General features: G+C 35.6%; 1 long non-coding RNA gene across 3 annotated transcripts; it reads right to left on the bottom strand.

Annotated features, from left to right (window-relative positions):
- Positions 1–398: 398 nt before the first annotated feature.
- On the bottom strand, positions 399–3080 carry LOC129774887 (uncharacterized). Of its 3 annotated transcripts, none has more exons than XR_008742800.1 (3): positions 2893–3080; positions 1926–2837; positions 399–1867 (listed from the first exon to the last, which is right to left on the bottom strand). It is a non-coding gene; the product is annotated as an uncharacterized LOC129774887 (long non-coding RNA). The 3 variants fall into 3 exon arrangements; XR_008742802.1 differs by having other exon boundaries at positions 1929–2837; XR_008742801.1 differs by having other exon boundaries at positions 2041–2837; positions 2893–3078.
- Positions 3081–8467: the final 5387 nt, after the last annotated feature.

Raw genomic sequence — 8467 nt, 5'->3', positions numbered from 1 at the left:
ACAACGTTAAAAAAATCGAAGATTTCAAGACAAATCGTTACCATTGGTAAGGCTATACTCTTTATCAATAAACATATGGAATAGAAAATAGAAACAAACATGAAATGAAATTTAAACGAAAAAAATTGTATTTCTTGATTTTTTCCTCAAAACCGGAGGAATGTCCACGTGGACAACAGTGGGAGGGGTATAAGGAATGTCCACGCTTGTCCATGGAGGGGGAGGGGGGTGTCTAAAATCATGCTTTTTCTGTCCACGTGATATGTGGACAGCCCCTAATCATTGGTACATTCTACGAAAAAAAATAGGTAGACACAAATGTCAAACAAAACTATGGTTTGTAAGTCCAGTGTTGGCTCAATTTCGGCTTTAGTAATGGCTGATTTGTTGGCCCTCTATTGGTTCAATATAATTTTTATTTCAAATATTTTTATTCTTATTAATATTCTTATTCTATTCCTATTTTTATAAAATATTGAAAAGCTTTTCGTGCAGGGTTTTAGCAACACTCAAAAGTATGCTTTTTCGGACACTTGCGAAATTTTGCTGGATCGCAAACTGCATCAATTCGATCTCATCTTCGAAGATGATTTGACGCCGGAAATTGACACCACGTCGTACGTACTCGAACGGGACATCGAAACTGTAACCCTTGATAGTGCATGTTGTAAGCTCTTCGCTTTCTTATATGTGGCTCACACTGATCACGAGTGTCTCTTATTCGAATACGTTGCCAAATATGATAACCGCGTTCAACACATGAAACAGCGTTATTTTTACAAAATAGAACGAGTTGCGGAACACAGTACCAAATGAGGGGCTTAGAATGCAAGGGGTGTAAGTGATTTGATCGATTTCTCTTCATCGACTTTTTCTTTCGTGAACAACTCAGCGCACAAAAACGTTCCAATTTGATTTTGCTATAGAAACCGATAATTGAGGTTCTGACCTATCGTCCACATTGTCAAATAAGCTGGGAATATGGTAAACTGCTGGTAAACTGGAGTGCACCACAATAGATCAAACTAATGGTCGCAGTGGTTCAATGCTCCTACAGAAGAAGCTGGGAATATGTTTGCAGTTAAGCTATGATCAAAAGAGAAAGTCGATAAAGAGAAATCGACCAAGTCACTTACACCCCTTGCATTTTAAGCCCCTTAAATATTTTAAAAATAATTGAGCATATACTTATTTTTACTAGAAATCCCAATGGAAGCTGCATAGTGAAAAAATCTCTCAGTTTAGTCATATGCGGATTGATCATTGTGGATAAAAATTGCTAGTACTTGTTCTTTAAATTTGATATGAAATTCTCCACTCAGTCACATGTTAGCTTAGAACCGCTGCACATTGGTTGTGATTATGTTTTTCCAATAACTCTCCCTTAGAGCCCCCGCATACTACAGACTTTCTGTCAACCAACAGTTTGGTCGGGTCGGCCTTCTGGTGCAAAAATCGACCCAACTGAATCGGCGTATTGTGCGCACATGCATACCTCTCCGTACTGATTGAGAAGCCAACCAAACTATCGGCCCACAAATCAGTCTGCAGTCTGCGGGGGCTCTTAGAGTTCGATATCGGAAAAAATACTTCTTCGCGGTGGAATCTGTCACGGGCAATACCTTCGACGAGATCGCAATCTTCGCAGAGGACTTTGTTTTCCGATCCTATGTTGATGTTGTTGTCCGAGGAGAATATGCCAGTAGGGGCAATTGACTCGGTTTTGCGCTAGGCTTTAGACGATTTTTTTTCTGCCGTGTCGACGATGGATTTGGATCTCTGTGTCGGAGTTGTTACTCTCGAACGCCGAGCCGGAAGTCAGCAGCACCTGCTCGACGTTTTATCTTGTGACAGCGAAACATCAAATCTGCCGGAAGGAAACCCTTGTTATTAATAATATTCCGAACATCTTTCAAATATCTAACTACGAAATTTATCCAGAATAGCCAAGGTTCGTAGCGCTGTCGACCGGTTTCGATACCGACACCAAATCGTCTTCATTATTGCCACTATTGACCGCCTTCGCCAATGGATCTTTACCTTTGTCTACTTCTTTCCTTTGGAGGATTTTTGATTGCCGATTTCCTCCGCGCTAACAATATGACCAGAGTTAAAGATGTTACTGCTTGATGTGACGTTCCAAATTCGCGCGGAGGCAGCATGTACCGATCCAGCAACGAAGCGCCTGGAAGCAAATTCACCACGCAAACTGACTCTCTCCATCATCCTCTGACGCGGATTTTCTGTTGTTGAGCTCCGTGAAGTCGTGATTTGTGGAGGAAATCGCTTTCCCTCCGATCCTTGGATTAGTGGGCTGCAGTCGGTGGTAGGGATGGTGATGGTTTTCGCTAGGTGCCGTCGCCAAGTACTGCTGTAGAATTAATGCTGTCGGGACGATGTGTTTGATATTGTGAAACTTTCGCCGTACCATATTGTTCATCAGCAAGTGGAGTTTTTGCTGCAGACAGCATATGACTGGAATAACACCGACAATCTGCGCTGTTGCTGCTGCTTCTCATCCGAGTCGATGTTGTCCGAATCGGTAGCTGTTGATTGCTCAGTGTAAAACGGTTGGTGTTGGTTTCCTCGCTGCTGACGGTACGATTGGCCCAACTGATATCCACCGTTTCCTGGAACAACGAATCGATCGAAAGGCGGTCCATTGCTGCTGTTGGTTGCGATCTGCGGATAATAGAATAAGGAGAAAAATCAAACAACAATCGGATCATCAATCAACTGTGCACGGTGACATCCGCCGTTTTTGGCCTCTGTTGTTTAGTTTATCTAAACGCTTCCGGCTGCGTTAAACCTTTGCTATGGATTTCTTCGATTTTAGGCTGAAAAAGGAAAATATTTAGGTAAAATGAATCATAATAAAAACCGAATGTTTACGAATTAGAGAAAAGGCGGTTGCACACACACAGTTGCACACAGAAATGAAAATACTTAAGGTTACACATGCTATGAAGTAAAATGTACGAATCATTGGAAGGGATGTACATTGCATCTGACATCAGTTTAACAATGTTTTGGTAATGTTTATGAAAAATGTGTACATTTTACAAATGTTTCGACTACTAAATATTTGGTAGCTGCATTTATTAAAGTTTTTCTCCAGTGCACGTAAAAGAAGCCGCGTTAGGGTGGGTTTAGACTAGTGATATTTTCATGTGAAGAAATATGAGATTTATAGAAATCGCATCAACCGTTTACACTAGCGTGAACTTCTATAATGAATATATTCATATTTTCGGTGAATTTATTCACCTTAAGTAGAACTGCATCCAACTTCAGTGATTTCTAACCAGTGAGAAATTCACAAGCGTTTAAATATGCTGAATTTATTCAAGTTATATATACCTCGAATAAGTGTATCATATTTATTCTCACCCGTTTACACCTATTTTCACGTGAATAAATCCATCTATAGCTATAGATCTCCCTAATGTAAACCCGCCATTAGATAGAACCGCGCAAAAAGCGACTTCAGTGTATGTGTAGTAATTATTACACTGGAGGAAAACATTAGTAAATGCAGCTACCAAATCTTTAGTAGTTGAAACATTGGTAAAATGTACACATTTTTGTACATATTACCAAAACTTTGTAAAACGGATGCCTTATGCAATACACATCCCTACTAAAGATTTGTACATTTTACTTCATAGCATGTGTAACCTTGATTATTTTCATTTCTAGGAACTGTAATGTGCGTACTTCGCAGTCGTCGTTCCTCTCCAGGAAACAAAGCTATTCGGAGGTAAGTTTTTTTGACGTAGAACTACGTCTTTCATTAAGGGTGTCAAATCAGAAAACAGGTCACGTTTTTATGAAATAAAGTTAACGTTAATAACTATTTTTGCCGCGAACGGAATTATTTTTAAAACGAATCGGAAATTCCCTAAGATTTGTTTAATATGCTATACATTAGAATCCCCTGGTGTGTAAATGGTTAAAATTCATGAAAACTTTAAGCGTTTCTATTTTCCCATACATTTGTTCTGTCCTTTTGTGTGCTCGACGACCAACGAAGGGGAAATCGTAGGATTTAAAGTCTCCGTGAACAAAGGAAAAGTAGAAGAATGAAGGGGAATACTTGCCTAGAGTATAAAAAGTGGATCTCGCTGAGGCATACTTTCAATCGGCATTGGATTGTTGAGTAATCCAGTTCACTTTGCTTTCGCTGCGCTTCGATCTGAGATTGGACCCCACCAGTGGTAATCCAACTTGGATATCGTCGTTTGGTTTTTCTGTTCGATTTTCGCGTTATTCTTATCGTGTGTTTTTCTTTCCGCATCATAAATTGGACGCTTCGCATGGTGTGTGATGAGGAAGAAGAAGAGGAAGGCAGGCTCGAGCCTTGCAAAACACGACACATTGTCAGGAGCAATAAAATTTCGAGGCAAGCGTCATCTAATGATGCACGCGATGTTGGTGCAGTAAAAAGCACGTCAATCTATCCAGCGGGGCAAAGTTTATCGATCTGAACCATATTATGCTTTTTGGAAAGCTTATGCAACGTACCATAGCGTACCTCCAGGGATTTTTAACGTACCTCAATAGTTTCGGAGTTAAATAACTTTTTAAGTGCGCGCTGGAGTAAATTTTGATCGTCCATAACTTCTTAACGGCTTGACACAGAAACACCGAAATAGCAAATATCGAATGTACCAAAATTGTACTTTAAGAAAATGTGTGGGTTTTGTAACTTACTTCAAAAATTAATATACTTCTCTTATTAAAAATTCAGAAAAATCTTCATATGCATTATATGGCAACAGATCCGGATTCCTTGTCGAATTCTAACCGGATTTCATGTATATATGTCTATACTTAAGTGAAAGTAACAGTATTCATGATTAAAATATGTTGTACTCTTGAAATATTTCAATGAGGCAATTGAATTAATCTAATTTGTAATTTTTTTAATCGACACACTCACAAGACGTTAGATTATATCAATTCTAATGATTTTCATCCTGTTCTGTACAATATCTCCGAATTCGCCGAAAAATCTTTTTAGAGACCCGTTTCGACATTACAATTTCATTCTGAAGACCAATTGGTATTTATATGATACATTCAAGAAAAGCTCATTGAACTGCACATTCGAAGCTGGAAAACTTACGATAGATTATCCGCAAACAGAATTGGTATGTCACGTACAACGTACCTTCCTAGTTTTGGCTGAAATGTGTATGCGAACTTATAGATTTTTCATGAAATATTTCCATCAAATAAACCACCTAGTATTTCATACTGAGATGTTAGAAAAAAGCTCATCAATTTTTATGTTCGAGGCATAGAAATTTACGTTAGATCATCCCCAATCAGAATTGGTATGTCACATGCAACGTACCTCGTTAGTTTTTGGTGAAAGTTTTATTTGAACTTATGGAATTTCTATGAAATTTTTCATCAAATATACCATCTAGTATCTCATACTGAGTTGTTAGAAAAAAGCTCATCTATTTTTATGTTCGAGGCATAGAAATTTACGTTAGATCATCCCCAATCAGAATTGGTATGTCACATGCAACGTACCTCGTTAGTTTTAGGTGAAATTTGTATTTGAACTTATGGAATTTCTATGAAATTTTTTCATCAAATATACGATCTAGTTATCCATACTGAGTTGTTGGAAAAAACCTCATCGATTTTTATGTTCTAGACATAGAAATTTACGTTAGATCATCCCCAATCAGAATTGGTATGCCACATGCAACGTACATCGTTAGTTTTTGGTGAAATTTTTATTTAAACTTATGGAATTTCTATGAATTTTTTTCATCAAATATACCATCTAGTTTTCCATACTGAGTTGTTAGAAAAAAGCTCATCGATTTTTATGTTCTAGACATAGAAATTTACGTTGGATCATCCCCAATCACAAATTGGTAAGTCACATGCAACGTACCTCGTTAGTTTTTGGTGAAAGTTTTATTTGAACTTATGGAATTTCTATGAAATTTTTTCATCAAATATACCATCTAGTTTTCCATACTGAGTTGTTAGAAAAAAGCCCATCGATTTCTATGTTCTAGACATAGAAATATACGTTAGATCACCCCTAATCAGAATTGGTATGTCACATGCAACGTACCTCGTTAGTTTTTGGTGAAATTTTTATTTGAACTAATGGAGAATCTCTGAAATTTTTTCATCGAATATACCATCTAGTTTTCCATACTGAGTTGTTGGAAAAAAGCTCATCGATTTTTATGTGCTAGACATAGAAATTTACGTTAGATCATCCCCAATCAGAATTGGTATGTCACATGCAACGTACCTCGTTAGTTTTTGGTGAAATTTTAATTTGAACTTATGGAATTTCTATGAAAATTTTTCATCAAATAAACCATCTAGTTTTCCATACAGATTTGGTAGAAGAAAGCTCATCGATTTTAATGTTCTAGAAATAGAAATTTACGTTAGATCCTCCCCAATCAAAATTGGTATGTCACATGTAACGTACCTCGTTAGTTTTTGGTGAAATTTGTATTTGAACTTATAGAATTTCTATGAAATTTTTTCATCAAATATACCATCTAGTTTTCCATACTGAGTTGTTAGTAAAAAGCTCATCGATTTTAATGTTCTAGACATAGAAATTTACGTTAGATCATCCCCAATCAGAATTGATATGTCACATACAACGTACCTTGCTAGTTTATGGTGAAATTTTTATTTGAACTTATAGAATTTCTATGAATTTTTTCCACCAAATCTAGTTTTTCATATCGAGTTGTTAGAAAAAAGCTTCTCGATTTATATGTTCAAAGCATAGAAATTTACGTTAGATCATCCCCAATCAGAATTGGTATGTCACATGCAACGTACCTCGCTAGTTTATGGTGAAATTTTTATTTGAACTTATAGAATTTCTATGAAATTTTTCCACCAAATATATCATCTAGTTTTTCATATCGAGTTGTTAGAAAAAAGCTTCTCGATTTATATGTTCAAAGCATATAAATTTACGTTAGATCATCCCCAATCAGAATTGATATGTCACATGCAACGTACCTTGCTAGTTTATGGTGAAATTTTTATTTGAACTTATAGAATTTCTATGAATTTTTTCCACCAAATCTAGTTTTTCATATCGAGTTGTTAGAAAAAAGCTTCTCGATTTATATGTTCAGAGCATAGAAATTTACGTTAGATCATCCCCAATCAGAATTGGTATGTCACATGCAACGTACCTCGCTAGTTTATGGTGAAATTTTTATTTGAACTTATAGAACTTCTATGAAATTTTTCCACCAAATATATCATCCAGTTTTTCATATCGAGTTGTTAGAAAAAAGCTTCTCGATTTATATGTTCAAAGCATATAAATTTACGTTAGATCATCCCCAATCAGAATTGATATGTCACATGCAACGTACCTCGCTAGTTTATGGTGAAATTTTTATTTGAACTTATAGAATTCCTTTGAAATTTTTCCACCAAATATATCATCTAGTTTTTCATATCGAGTTGTTAGAAAAAAGTTTCTCGATTTATATGTTCAAAGCATAGAAATTTACGTTAGATCATCTCCAATCAGAACTGGTATGTCACATGCAACGTACCTCGCTGGTTTTGATGAAATTAGCAAAGTGCTTTGGATTTCCAATATTCATCAGCGCCGAAGATTTTACGTAAAAATCCAAAATCGTTTGGGTGAAGACAGACTCAACGATATATAGACGACGTAGATCTGATCAGCCGTTCTCCTGTGGTGATGGTATGTTATACGTACGTGGGAAGAAACTTGTTTTATAAATAAAGATAAAAAAATTTTTGGTTCAATAAACTTATTTATTTCAATCTGTTAAAATATAATTAAATCCTAAAGCTAAAAAGCACTTACAAATAACTATTATACTAAAGTAGAACTACGATGAGGATTACAATAACTTAATGCTAAAATTAACTAGTTCCTGATAACTAAAACAGTAAATTAATTGAGCTACACTAAAAATATGAGGTAGAAGGATAGAGTGATTCGCTAATGTCATTCAATGGTTCTTTATACTAAAGTATACGAAAGATTTTAAGGTGATTGTATATCAGTAAAATTATTTGACTTGCTCTGGAGTAATCATAACTAAAATAAAATTAAAAATAAAAGAAACTAATATAACAATAAAACCTGATAATATAAATAATAATAGAAACATTAAAAAAAGAAAAAAGAAAAAAAATCACTGATTCACCTTTATTGAGTGAATCAAAGGAACAGAGATTTATTATTTGAACGAAAATAAGCTCAAAGTGTTACTATTAACTTTGAAATGTAACTTACGGAAATTTGAAAATCTTCTTTACTTTATAAATTTCTAGTATATATGAGCAGAACAGAGTTAATATTTTTGAATGTTCGTGAAGGTTTTTTCCGCAAGTCATCAAACACTTCCCACTTTCCATTCGTTCTTGCTAAGAATGAAATATAATGTCCAATTTCATTCTTTCGCATTGG

Source organism: Toxorhynchites rutilus, chromosome 1 (assembly GCF_029784135.1).
Source record: "Toxorhynchites rutilus septentrionalis strain SRP chromosome 1, ASM2978413v1, whole genome shotgun sequence".
NCBI classification, from domain to species: Eukaryota; Metazoa; Arthropoda; class Insecta; order Diptera; family Culicidae; genus Toxorhynchites; species Toxorhynchites rutilus.
The sequence above is the reverse complement of the archived record's forward strand: the minus strand, read 5'-3'. Positions and strand labels throughout refer to the sequence as shown.